This window comes from Phyllobates terribilis, unplaced genomic scaffold (genome assembly GCF_046119375.1).
Source record: "Phyllobates terribilis strain yellow unplaced genomic scaffold, ASM4611937v1 Scaffold_8__6_contigs__length_399053987, whole genome shotgun sequence".
NCBI lineage: Eukaryota > Metazoa > Chordata > Amphibia > Anura > Dendrobatidae > Phyllobates > Phyllobates terribilis.
This window is the reverse complement of record NW_027362768.1, coordinates 261,430,666-261,442,884: the sequence shown is the minus strand read 5'-3', so window position 1 is coordinate 261,442,884 and position 12,219 is coordinate 261,430,666. Positions and strand designations below refer to the sequence as shown.

The 12,219-nt window shown below is 47.6% G+C and overlaps 1 protein-coding gene across 1 annotated transcript in view; it reads left to right on the top strand.

Annotated features, from left to right (window-relative positions):
* LOC141157211 (cytochrome P450 2D15-like) overlaps window positions 1-12,219 on the top strand; it is a 550,445-nt gene that overhangs the window by 306,874 nt on the left and 231,352 nt on the right. The window lies entirely within an intron of this gene.

The following is a 12,219-nucleotide window of genomic DNA, read 5'->3' as shown; positions in this document are numbered from 1 at the left end:
TACAAGGATCTATTGGAGGGCAAGTCTCATGCCAGCAGCCGCGTAATTCCAGCTCCAGTAGCGTCCACTAAAGCTGCTGCAGTTAAAAAGCTTTTATAAGGATCGAGCTCGGCTGTCCACCGCAAGGCATCCTAGTGCCAGTCCCAGCCCCTATGCCTTGGGGTGCCTCCTGATGCTCTTCACTGAGTATCCCGTGGTCCCGAAGCATTTCCTTTGAAAAAATTAAGTGTCCAAACTACAGGTGGTGTAGCTTGCTTAACAGCCGGGATAATCCGCTGACTAGCAGACACTGCTACTAGGCACAAAGTATTTCCTGGGCTAGATGCAGTTAAAAATTTGTAAGTAGATACTCTCGTTGGATGCTGAGAAAGCATTCCACAGAGTCTCCTGGCACGCCATATATGGTTCTCTTAAAAAGCTTGGGGTAGGGGTCTAGGGGACCCTTTTATAGCCAAAATCACGGCCCTGTATCACAATATGTCACCTAGGCTGAAGATAAATGGAACTGTAGCACCGAGGGCTCGGTTGCTACAGACGTATTGCACCTCACCCAGAGGTGTGATATCTCACTCTCAGATAAGGATGGAGTGTGGATCAGGACCCGACACCTGCATGCATTACACCACATTGCCGTGGGGCAGGGCGACCAATATGCCCCTGAGATGGGCACAACAGTCCCTGTCCCTGGCTGGAGTGGGGGGAGGGAACACTGAGGAAGGGGAACCCTGCAGTGCAGGAGCAGGGAGGAAGCAGTTCCTGGGTGCATTGAGAAGGGAGTATAAAAGGTGGGCACCATCTTAGTTCAGTGCAGAGAAGTCTGAGCAGAAGTGGCAGGGAGCAGGGGCTCTGCATGAGCTCTGCTCCGGAGGCGGGCCTAGTAACAGAGGCCCAGGCCTGCAAGAGGGAGAAGGAAGGAAGAGGAGCGGAGAAGGCTCCAGGAACGAGGAATGAAGGGATCCCAGGGGTGCGGACGGGCGAGTCGCCACCGCACGCCCGAATCCACCTGCGTGGAGGGGTCAGGCCAAAGGGGGGGACCGGTCCCCGAACTAGTGGAGGCAGGAAACGACCCTCAGCTAGAAACCGGAGGCTCTGACATTTTATGTGGCGCAGCCCCTTGCTCCACCCGCTAGGAAGGCACCACATAGGGTCAGGGAAACTGGCGCCAAGTTTACCAAGAGGAGGCCCGAGGCAGCCGGACAGAAGTGTTGGTAAGAAAGGCCAGACAAAGGACACACAAAGGGGGTCCTGTGAAGCGCTCCAAAGTTATCTGGGAGTTGTCTGAGCCCCTCACCTGGTGAGCACAGTACGACGTGGGCAGCCGTTACCTGCAGACGTGGTCTGGATAATAAGAACTGTGAGTAAAGGCCCTGAACTGCATCACTGACTCCGTGTCGTTACTGCTGCTGCCCTGCACCATCACCCCCATCCTCCGCATACACTGCCCTGAGGCTATACTCCTCCCGTGGGGAGTTATGCTACGCTCTGCTGCACCCACAACACCAGCCTTAGCGGTCTGCCCTGTAGCGGCGGTTCACTCTGACCGCAATCCACGGGTGGCGTAGTCGGACATTTAAACATCAAAACCACATAAATAGTTCCGCCACTGGTTTGACCGCCCTGAGCCACGGAACCGTATCGCCGCCACGAAGACTACAACCACCAGCATCCACCAAAAAGGGTCCGGCTCCGGGTGTCCCAAGGCCCAGGCGGTGCGTCAGAACATTTTCATCACCTTTCACAATCACCAATGGGACAAGGCAGGGATGTCCTCTGTCCCCTCTCTTATACATCCTAGTGACGGAGCACCTGCTCTCATCAATTCGCCATAACCCCAATATTAGGTGGATTGAGGTGGGAGGCACCGAGTACAAGTGCTCTCTATTTGCTGATGATGTCCTAGTATATATCACTCAATCACATATATCCATCCCTGCTGTTATGGCTGAAATAGATCACTTTGTTACATGGTAAAATTTTAAAATCAATGCAGCGAAGTCTGAGGCCCTCGATGTCTCCCTCCCTAAATCCATATAGGATTCCATCCAGTCCAACTTTCCCTTTGCCTGGCCCTCACAGGGTATCAAATACTTAGGAATTCCTATTCATAGAGACCTCTCCCATCTATGTTATCTTAATTTTGGGCCCTTTATTGAACAATTCCATACAGACCACGGTTGGCAAGTTAGAACTGTAAGATTCACTACGTGAACCACTGGTGTTTTGTGGAAAAGCACATGTACACCGCGTTCCAAATTATTATGCAAAAAGTGTTTAGGAGTGATAAGGGAAGAATTTGTTTGTTTGTCAGTTAAACTCATTGATGGTGATGTGTGTCAGGGCTCTTTATATCACTGTAAGCAATTGCAGACACCTGTGCTAATTAGTTTGGCAGGTGTGTCCAATGAAAGGCAAGACTACTTAAGAAGGCTCTCTCACATTATTAAGCAGCCTACATTTTCTGCCAAAATGGGAAAGAAAAAGGATGTGTCGGCTGCTGAGAAGCAACAAATTGTGGAGTGTTTAGGTCAAGGCATGACTACAATCAACATTGTGCGATGATCAGGATGAAGTGTCTTGGCAATCAAGAAGTATGTAGCTGATTCACAGTACACACGTGTGCGTGCTGATAAGGGCAAATTGAGGACTCTTTCCTACAGGCAATTACGTCAGGTTGAAAGAGCAGCGGCAAAAAAGCCTTGTCATAGCAGCAGACAAGTTTTTGAAGCTGCTTGTGCCTCCAACGTCCCCCGAACAACAAGATGCAGGGTCCTTCAGAGGTTTGCAGCTGTGCATACGCCATCCTGTCGACCTCCTCTATCCACTTCACACAAGCAGAAACGGCTCCAGTGGGCCAAACATTACATGAAGACTGATTTCAAAACTGTTTTGTTCACGGATGAGTGCCGTGCAGCGCTCGATGGTCCAGATGAATGGAGTGGAGGATGGCTGGTTGATGGACACCCCACGCAAACACGGCTACAGCGCCAACAAGGAGGAGGTGGAGTAATGTTTTGGGCTGGAATCATGGGGAGAGAGATTGTCGGCCCCTTTAGGATCCCTGAAGGCGCTAAAGATGAACTCCATAATGTATGTGGATTTTCTCAAACAGCACTTCCTGCCATGGTTCAAGAAGAACCGTGTATTTCACAGCAAGATCATTTTTCTGCATGATAATGCACCATCTCATGCTGCACATAAAACATCTGCATCTCTGGCTGATATGGGCATAAAAGGGGACAAACTTATGGTGTGACCCCCATGCTCCCCTGACCTCTACCCCATTCAGAACCTTTGGAGCATCATTAAAAGGAGTGTCTATGATGGCGGGAGGCAGTTCACATCTAAGCAACAGCTCTGGGAGGGTATTCTGTCCTCATGCAAAACAATTGAAGCAAAAACCATCCAAAACCTGACAAATTCAATGGACGAGAGAGTTCAGAAGCTCCTTTCGAACAAGGGGTCCTATGTGAAAATGTAACATCACCTAGAATAAAGTTTTGAGTTGAAAACTGTTTGATTTCAGTTTCTAACAACCTGCTAATGCTTATAATTTCAAAAATGACCATTTTTTTGGTCTTTATTAAAATGAAAAGGTTGATCGAAAAGTTTGGGGGATCTAAGAGTGTGGCAACCCAGTAGTCATGATTACTTCGAATTCTGACAATATGAGGGTCATGCTGCAGGTAGTGCAGCAAGAAGGCACTTATGTGTCTTGCGCATCTCGGAGCCCCAAAATTATTTTCCGGGCTAGATGCAGCTAAAAATTATTTTTAATTTTAAATCTGGTGAAGCTTATTATAGATGGCCTAATAGGATCAGTGCTGCACACTGCTACAAAGCCCAAATTATTTTCCAGTCAAGATACAGATAAACATGATTAGTAATTTGAAAGCTTAAAACGGTTGGTAGGGTGATTTTAACCAATCATCAAGCTTTTACTCTCCCCAGGATGACACAGGGGTAGAAAAGTCGTTTCGGATCCATGATTTGTTCATCTTTATGAACGTGAGTCTGTCTACATTATCAGTGGAGAGCCGCGTGCGCTTATCTGTCAGCACACCACCAGCAGCGCTGAACACACGTTCAGACAGAACGCTGGCTGCGGGGCATGACAAGATCTCCAAGGCGTAAGTGGCTAGCTCCGGCCATTTATCCAGATTGGAAGCCCAAAAAGAGCAAGGGTCCAGTGACACAGTCGTGGCTTCAATGTTTACTTGGAGATACTCCTGTACCATCGTCTCTAGGCGTTGACTATGTGTCAGACTTCTTGTCTCCTGTGGCCTTGCAAAGGATGGGCTAAAAAAGTGGTGAAATGATTCCGCAAAATTGATGTTACCAGCAGATACTGTGGTTCTGTTACGGTTTGAGTGCTGAACACTTGACGGTCCCACGGTTGGCAAGTTGGAACTGTGAGATTCACTACGTGCACCACTGGTATTTTGTGGAAAAGCACATGTAAGATTCTGCAACAGTCTCTGCTGATACTCCTGCATGCGTGCATCCCTTTCTATGGCAGGAATAATTTCTGCAAATTTACTTTTGTACCGGGGATCTAACAGTGTGGCAACCCAGTAGTCAGGATTATTTCTAATTCTCACAATTCGAGGGTCATGTTGCAGGTAGTGCAGCAAGAAGGCACTCAATGTGTGTTGCGCATCCAGGAGCACCAAGTCCCTGTTGTGTTGGTGGCGAGGTAACAATCATGCTTCCTTCCTCTGTCCTCTCCCCCCAACCTCGCACAACAGAAATGTGATCAAGGTCTCCCTCATCTGATGAGTCTTCCATCAGTTCGTCCTCCACTTCTTCCTGGGCTCCTGCACCTTCCTCACTAGTTTGGCTGCTACCATGCGCCCTGGTAAAATCATCTCCCCCACCCTCACATGCCTGCCGCCTTGGTGCTGCCGACCGTCTGGACCTTGCAGATGTTAGCCCTTCCGCATACAACTCCTCCTCCTCTACTTCCTCCACCTCCTCTTGTGCCACCACCTGACTCCGAATTCTGTTTAACATGTGCTCCAGCATGTAAATCACCGGAATAGTCATGCTGATAATGGCATCGTCAGCACTAAACATCTTCGTCGCCATTTCAAAACTGTGCAGAAGGGTGCATAGGTCCCTGATCTGAGACCACTCCTCCAGCGTGATTTGCCCCACCTCTGAATCTCGTTGGCCCAGGCTATACGTCAGAACGTATTGCACCAGGGCTTGTCGGTGCTGCCACAGTTGCTGCAACATGTGCAGAGTTGAATTCCACCGGGTAGGCACATCGCATTTTAGCCGGTGAAGTGGCAGGCCCAACGACTTCTGTAGAGATGTAAGTCGCTGAGCTGCGGGATGCGAACGGCGGAAGTGAGCACACAGCGACCGTGCCCTCTGCAGAAGGCCATCTAGTCTGGGATAGTGGGCTAAAAATTGCTGGACAACCAGGTTCAACACGTGAGCCATACAAGGCACGTGTGTGACATTGCCCCGGCGAAGGGCCGCACCCAGGTTTGCAGCATTGTCGCACACGGCCTTCCCTGGTTTCAGGTCCAGTGGAGACAACCATTCATGAAATTGGTTCTCCAGAGCTGACCACAACTCCTCAGCTGTGTGACTCACATTTCCCAGACATTTCAATGTAAAAACCGCCTGATGACGTTGAGCCCTACTGCCAGCATAGTAAGGAGGTGTGCAGGATCCCTTCTGCGCAGTTAGAAAGCTTGTGGCATGACCAGACAGGCTTTGGGTGCAGGTGGAAGACCGAGAGGAGGTTGAGGAGGCAGAAGCAGTGGAGGAACTTTGACATAAAGAGGATTGACGCACAACTCGTGGGGACGGCAAGACTTGGACAGCAGCCCCATGTCCTGCTGTCACCATAGTTACCCAGTGCCCAGTCAGCGACATGTAACGCCCCTGTCCATGCCTACTCGTCCAAGTGTCTGTGGTGAAATGCACCCTGTCACACACAGAGTTTCTCAAAGAAGCGGTGATGTTGTGTGCGACATGCTGGTGGAGCGCAGGCACACCTTTCTTTGAGAAGTAGTGCCGACTGGGCATCTGGTACTGGGGCACTGCGACGGACATAAGGTCTCGAAAATCCTCTGTGTCCACCAGGCGGAAAGGCAGCATTTCTGTAGCCAAGAGCTTGCAGATGGTGAAATTCAACCTCTTAGCTTTCTCATGGCTAGGAGGAAATGGTCTTTTACTTGTCCACATCTGAGGGACCGAGGGCTGGCTATTGTGCTTAGACGGGGTTGATAAGGGTGTCCCCGGCAAACTGCCGGTCTGTGAGGAAGATGCAGGCGGACATGTTAGGTTGCCTTGATCCAAAGGTGGTGCTATCGATGTCGGACAGCGCTCAAGACCAGCTGGTGTTACCACCTCCAAAGAAAATGATGACCTGCCAATCACGCTGGCTGTTGCGGGTAAAGAGGTGGCAGGTCTGCGCCCCAAAACAGGTGTGACTGCTGTCCCCCCAGTCACAGAGGATGAAGAGGCCGCGGATGCACAAGATATGGCAGACGGTGGTTGGCCCGGCCGGCTAGGCCGCATTGTAGCACACTGAGCTTCCCACTGCAACTTATGCTTCATGTCCATGTGCCGGTTCATGCATGAAGTACTCAAACTATGTATTTTTTGGCCTCTACTTAGCTTTTGCTGACAAATGTTACAGATAACACGAGTTGGGTCATCTTTATCGATCTGAAAAAATGCCCAGGCTATGCAAGGCTTAGCACCCATGCGACCTGAAGAGCCACCACGACTTGTGGTGAGAGGCAGAGTTGTGTTTGAGGATGCAGTTGTTGACGTGCTTCCAGTACTACGTCTCTGTCCAGGAAGGCGCAACCTGACCTCGTCGTCACTAGCATCTTCCTCCACCTCCTCTGCTGACCTCATCTCTTGGCTGACTGTGGGTTGACAGTAAGTGGGATCTCCGACCTCATCATCATCACCCTGTGCGTTATCACACCCGTCGTCCTCAGAGCCAACCTGTTCCTGCCCTGACAAAAAACTAAAGTTGTCGCTCCAATCAGGTATTTGAGTCTTATCATCGTCTTCCTCATTGTCTCCACCAACAGGAGTTACAGTTTGGGAATGAGGGTCTACATTATGGTCAGAACCTTCTGCGTCTGGTCCTGGATCCGACTCATAAAGATTCTGGGCATCAGTGCAGATCATTTCCTCGTCTGGATTCACAGAAGCGCTGGAGTCGACCTCTGATTCCCAGGCTATAGTATGAGTAAACAGCTCTGCAGACTCAACCATCTGTTCTACCTCATACTCAGACGGGCAGCTGGAGATTTGGGAGCTGTGAGGAAGCAAGTGCGATTTGGGTGACACCTTTGAGGACTGGAGTATTTGTCATGTTGAAGTTGATGTGGAGGAGAGCCCACTTAAAGGAGCACTTGATATCCGTTGAAGCACCTGCTGTTTTTGTGCCTCATCTGGAATTTGTAGCGATTGGCGTGGCCATAAGAAAGGGATCTTATCACATTGTCCGCTAAAAGAAGTAGACATTTTAGTTTGGCTGGAAGATGGTCTTTCTTCTGCACCTACCCCACGGACACAACCTTTTTTCCCCTTCCCAACACGCCTATTCCCCTTTCCACCAGCAGCAGGCCTTTTTCCACTCATTTTGGTGGTTAACTAATTCACAACTCTGGAGTTGTTTGCACAAAAAAACAATGGATGGTAACCGAGCAGAGCTGAGTGGCCAAACTGTGGTATTAGGCCAAAACTATTGGCTGGGTTAGATGCAGAAAAAAATTATTTTTAATTTGCAACCTGATGGAGGTCAGTATAGATGGACTAATAGACCAAGTCCCACACACCGCTAGAAGCCCAAATATTTTTTCAGAGCTAGATGCAGAAAATTTTTTTATTCAATTTGCAACCTGATGGAGGTCAGTATAGATGGACTAATAGACCAAGTCCCACACACTGCTAGAAGCCCAAATATTTTTTCAGAGCTAGATGCAGAAAAAAATTATTTTTAATTTGCAACCTGATGGAGGTCAGTATAGATGGACTAATAGACCAAGTCCCACACACTGCTAGAAGCCCAAATATTTTTTCAGAGCTAGATGCAGAAAAAAATTATTTTTAATTTGCAACCTGATGGAGGTCAGTATAGATGGACTAATAGACCAAGTCCCACACACCACTAGAAGCCCAAATATTTTTTCAGAGCTAGATGTAGAAAAAAATTATATTCAATTTGCAACCTGCTGGAGGTCAGTATAGAAGGACTAATAGAACAAGTCCCACACACTGCTAGAAGCCCAAATATTTTTTCAGAGCTAAATGAAGAAAAAAATTATTTTTAATTTGCAACCTGATGGAGGTCAGTATAGATGGACTAATAGACCAAGTCCCACACACTGCTAGAAGCCCAAATATTTTTTCAGAGCTAGATGCAGAAAAAAATTATATTCAGTTTGCAACCTGATGGAGGTCAGTATAGATGGACTAATAGAATGATGCTATGCCCAAAAGATTTTACTTCACTAGGTGCAGTAAAAAAATTGGTATTCTATACACAGGTGGTATATCTTGCAACACAGATAGGCTACTCCACTGACTAACACACTCTGCAATAGGCCAAAAAGGATTAGCTTTGCTAGATTCAGCCAAATGCTGTGAAAAAAACTTGCACAGCACTGGCACAGACCTGCCTGGCAAAAACTGATAGGAACTGATGTAACCTAGTCCTGAAAAGGACTCCAATTACAATTAGTCTTTACTCCCACAATCTATCTGTTTAAGAGCACAGACCTGCTTGATAAAAGTCGTAGGAAATGCTGTAACCTAGTCCTTAAAAGGACTGCAATCACAACTATTCCCTACTCCCAAGCTATCTGTATATTTGTGCGAAAATTGGCTTGAAATTAACAAGGTATAGCGCACACAGCAACAGCGGTGCCGTCTAACACGCAGCTGCAGCAGTGAGAAAATGGTGGCGACGGGGAAAATGGCTTGGTCTTATAGGGCAAGGACATGTGACAAACACTGCCAATCACACATGCCCTTGCTTGTGTGAAAAAAAGCACTTCGCTCCGTGTGTGCGCTGCTGATAGGCTGACAGATTGCACCTCCCCACTGCAAATGCGGGAAAGAGAAAAAAAAATGGAGATCTTCATTGTTCCTGCAGAGATCCATCCCCTGCCCCTCCCCCCGCCCCGCTGTACACTCAAACTGCGTATTAACATTAATTTTCATCATTACTGAGAAAAAATCCAGTTATGATTTTGGTGCACGAACAGTTATCGAACATAACCTCGAACAGCCGAATTTTTCTCAAATTGTTCGTGTTCGCCGACCGGCTCGAACACCGCCCAAAACAGCTCGAATTTGAGATTGGCGAACAGTTCGAGTAGAACAACGCTCATCTCTAGTACCGAGCAGGCCATAGCCTTTCGATAAGCTCATCTACCCTAGGCATTGGGTAGGCATTGAACTTCAAAACCTCGTTCAGCTTCCTAGAGTCATTGCAAAACTGCCATTCTCCATCTGGTTTCGGGACTAAGACTATGGGACTGGACCAGCCACTCTTAGACTCTTCAATAACTCCCAGGCTAAGCATCCGCTTCACCTCTTTTGAGGTCACCTCTCGGCGGGTTTCAGGAATCCGATACAGTTTCAAGTTTACCCGGAAATGAGGCTCAGTAAGAACCTCATGCTATATGACGTGAGTGCACTTTGGTAGTTATGAGAATAAGTCTCTATTCCGAAGTAGCAATTCTTTGCACTGTTGCTTTTGGGCACGTGACTCTGCCACCTTGACCTCTTTCACATCGGCATCAGCCTCAGACACCAAACACAGATCTTCCACGGGTTCTCTGTCCTGCCACGATTTAATCAGGCTAACATGGTAAATTTGGTAGGGTTTCTTCTTCCCTGGTTGGTGGATTTTATAGTTGACTTCTCCAACTTTCTCTACCACCTCATAGGGGCCCTGCCACTTGGCCATGAACTTGCTCTCCACTGTGGGTACTAGCACAAGTACTCGATCTCCTGGGTTGAACTATCGCATCCGGGCTGACCAATTATACACCCTGGACTGTGACTCTTTTGCCTTGAGGAGGTGCTCCTTCACAATGGGCATCACATTGGCAATCCTCTCTTTCATCTGGGCAATGTGCTCCACCAGGCTCCTATAGGGAGTTGTCTCAGCTTCCCAGGACTCTTTCACCACATCCATGAGTCCTCGAGGGAATTAGCCATAGAGTAGTAAGGCTATGTGCCCACGATGCAGAAATGCTGCATATTTTTTCCTCTTTTCCCTGGCAGGAAAAACGCATGCGGTTTTAAAATGCGTTTTTCCCGCCAGGCAGAAGCGTTTGTCAAGCGTTTTTGCATGCATTTCTGCATGCGGGTTATCAAGCGCTTTTCCAAGCGATTTTAGCATCACTTGGAAAAGTGCTTGACAACTTGTTCACACTATATAAATCCATGCAACCGGCATGGATTTATAGTAGTGTGACCAAGTTAGTTAAAAAAAAAAAGAATAAGAATGGTAAAAAATAAAAAATAAAGATTATACTTACCTTCCGATGTGCTTCCCGGTGTTTTCTCCGCTTCGTCTGGTGTCTTGGGCGGCTCACGGTGGTGTGAAGGACCTGCGGTGATGTTATTGAGTCATGTGACAGGTCACATGACTCAATGAAGTCATGGCAGGTCCTTCACAACACCGCGACCCATACAGCAGACCAGACGGAGGGGAGAAAACACTGGGAGGACATCAGAAGGTAAGTATAATCTTTATTTTTTATTTTAAATTCTTTTTTTAACAGGTTCTATGGTACCCAGGTCTGGATGAGAGTCTCCTCTTCTCCAGACCTGGGTACCATCATAGTAACATAGTAACATAGTTTTTAAGGTTGAAGGAAGACTAAGTCCATCTAGTTCAACCCATAGCCTAACATGTTGATCCAGAGGAATGAAAAAAACCCCATGTGGCAAACACTAAGCTCCACATTGGGGAAAAAAATTCCTTCCGGACTCCATACGACAATCAGACTAGTTCCCTGGATCAACGCTCTATCAAGGAATCTAGTATATATAACCTGTAATATTATACTTTTCAAGAAAGGCATCCATGCCCTTCTTAAATTTTAATAGTAAATCACTCATTACAACATCATGCGGCAGAGAGTTCCATAGTCTCACTGCTCTTACAGTAAAGAATCCCCGTCCTTATTATGATTAAACCTTCTTTCGTCCAGACGTAGAAGATGCCCCCTTGTCCCCGTCTCTGACCTCAGAGTAGAAAGATCAGTAGAAAGGTCTTTGTACTGTCCCCTCATATACTTGTACATAGTAATAAGATCACCCCTAAGCCTTCTTTTTTCTACAGTAAATAACCCCTAGTGTAATAACCTGTCTTGGTATTGCAGACCCCCCTGTCCTCTAATAACCTTGGTCGCTCTTCTCTGCACCCTCTCTAGTTCAACTATGTCTTTCTTATACACTGGAGACCAAAACTGTACACAGTATTCTAAGTGTGGTCGCACTAATGAACCGTGTGATATCTGCATGTGCAGATGCAGTGATGCGGATGTCACACTGTCCAATGCAAGTCAATGTCGGCGATTACGCTGCGTGTCCGCAAAATTAATGGACATGCTGCGTATTTTTCCGCAATGATAATCCGCAGCGTAAATTTCCGCAGCATGTGCACAGCACATGCAGATTTTCATTGAGGACCATGGGGCACGTATTACCAAGCGTTTTCGCTGCGGAAGTTCCGCGGCAAAAATGCTTGAAAAACGCATAGTGGGCACGCAGCCTTAAAGTGGGGAGAAGCCTGTGGTAACTTGGGTAACTTCCCTGATGGAGAACAACAGATAGGGAAGCAGACAGTCCCAGTCTCGGCCATCCTTCTCCACTGCTTTTCTCAACATTGCCATCAAGGATTTGTTAAACCTCTCGACCAGTCCGTCCGTCTGGGGATGGTACACAGAGGTTCTCAGTTGTGCAATCTGCAGTGTCTTGCACAATTCCCTCATGACCTTCGACATAAATGGAGTTCCTTGCTCTGTTAGGATCTCCTTAGGCAACCCCGTTCTAAAAAATATATGGACTAACTCCCGGGCTATACACCTGGTGGAGGATTTTCGTAGTGTTACGGCCTCTAGATACCGTGTAGCATAACCTTATATCACCAGGATATACTGATGCCCTTGGGCGGACTTGACCAGGTGTCCCACTAGATCCATTGCTATGCGTTCGAATGGG